Consider the following 1,706-nt stretch of genomic DNA (forward strand, 5'->3'; position numbering starts at 1 on the left):
GGGGGAGCTGCCGGCCCCCCGCGGGGCCCCGCATCCCCCCTCCGCCCGGCTCCGCCGCGGGGGCTGCCGCTCAGGAACCAGGAGCCCCGGGCCCCTTCCCCTGCGGAGGGCGGTGGGGAAAGAGGCACCAGCGTAACGTATGGGAAGCACATTTACATATATATCTATATCTATAATGCCATATATCTCTGCAAAGAATAACAGACCCGTAACTGTGTATCCGGATAAGCATGTATAGGTGTTTATCTCAATAGGCAAAGCCAGTCTGGAAAATGTTCTGCTGTCATGTTTTAAAAGAAATCCGGGCCATTTTCCACCAGAAAACAGTCCCTTTGGGCAGAGGGCAGAAGGAAGAAGCAGCAGCTCAGTTTGCTATCAGCTACTTTCCATAACAACCTTCTCACCAGCCAGTAATGCCAGCAGCAGAAAAGTCCAATCTTTATCCCAATTTTGCTATTAAAAGTGAAAAAGAAAGCCCTTACAAACAGAATGTTGCTGGTGGCAGAGCCTGGAGGCAGCTCTCCTAACCCCCCCAAGCCGTCGTGGTGCCAGGCACCCTCAGCTGCTTAGCAGCAAGGCTTGGGGTGCCCTAGTGCCATCCCCCCAGCCGGGACCTGTTTCAGCCTCTTCCCCCTCTCATGGTATGTCCTATATTCAACCTCTCGCCCCCGCTGACACGTGTCATTCCGGGAGTGGAATAGGGATGTTAAAAGCCATGTTGAAATGTGCTCATATCCCCTCACACGTGTCTTGTCTGGGTGGCTGTCCTGCAGTGATGGAAGTGCAGATGGACAACCAAGACCTTGCAGAGTCCCTGTCTGAGCTGATCCTGCTCAGACATAGTGGGGCTGATTCAGTGGCAGCTGTCAAAAGTGGGCTGTGTTGTAATTGCTGGGAGGGAAAATGACAATGAAAAATAACAATAGCCCAGTTGTTCTCTGCATTTAGAGGTGTCCAGCAAAGGGGCAAAATATGTGTCTCCTTTTTTCATTTCAGTGTGGTGGATGAAGAGATCTGAGAGTAGCCTGTGTTCTAGCTTTACATGAGGAACTCCATTCTTGCCTACTTTCTGAAACACCCAGGTCAGAAGATGTTCCTAGATTGTGAAAGCAGACATGAGGCAGGGAGGGACTTTCAACCATCCCTTTTGAGACTCTCCAGTAAATGTTTGCTGAATAACACTGAGGGTTACTGAACACTGGGAATAAATGGTGTTTTCATTAAAGATTCTACCTGTTTTCTGTGTGAGTGTTGGAAGAACTATAAACTGTGCTAAAAACTACCCTAAGGAAATCTGAGTCCTACTATTTCAAAGAAAAATAGAAAGGAAAGAAATATTAAAAAAACCAAACCAAACCAAACCAAAACAAAAAAAGAAGAAAGAAGTAAGATGGTACTTGTTGATTTAAAAAAATAATCTGAGCTTGTGCCACATGGGGAAATTGATCTGAATGCCACGAACCGGGGAGAGAACTCGCAATGGGTGACACTGAGGATTTTGGAGATTCAAAGTTTGCTGTTTTGCAGATACTCAGACCTACGAGAGCCCTTCTCTTTCCCACCAGTTAGTTTCTTCTGACATGGAGCATGGCCAAGAGGGAGCAAATGGGGCAGCTAGACTTTGTCATCCTCTAAAATTAATACCATGTCTGGCTGCTCCCACACAATAGAAACAAGTTCCCTGAATATTCCCAAAAAATGTTACC

The sequence above is a fragment of the Chaetura pelagica genome, unplaced genomic scaffold, assembly GCF_000747805.2.
Source record: "Chaetura pelagica isolate M959 unplaced genomic scaffold, ChaPel_1.0 scaffold166, whole genome shotgun sequence".
NCBI lineage: Eukaryota > Metazoa > Chordata > Aves > Apodiformes > Apodidae > Chaetura > Chaetura pelagica.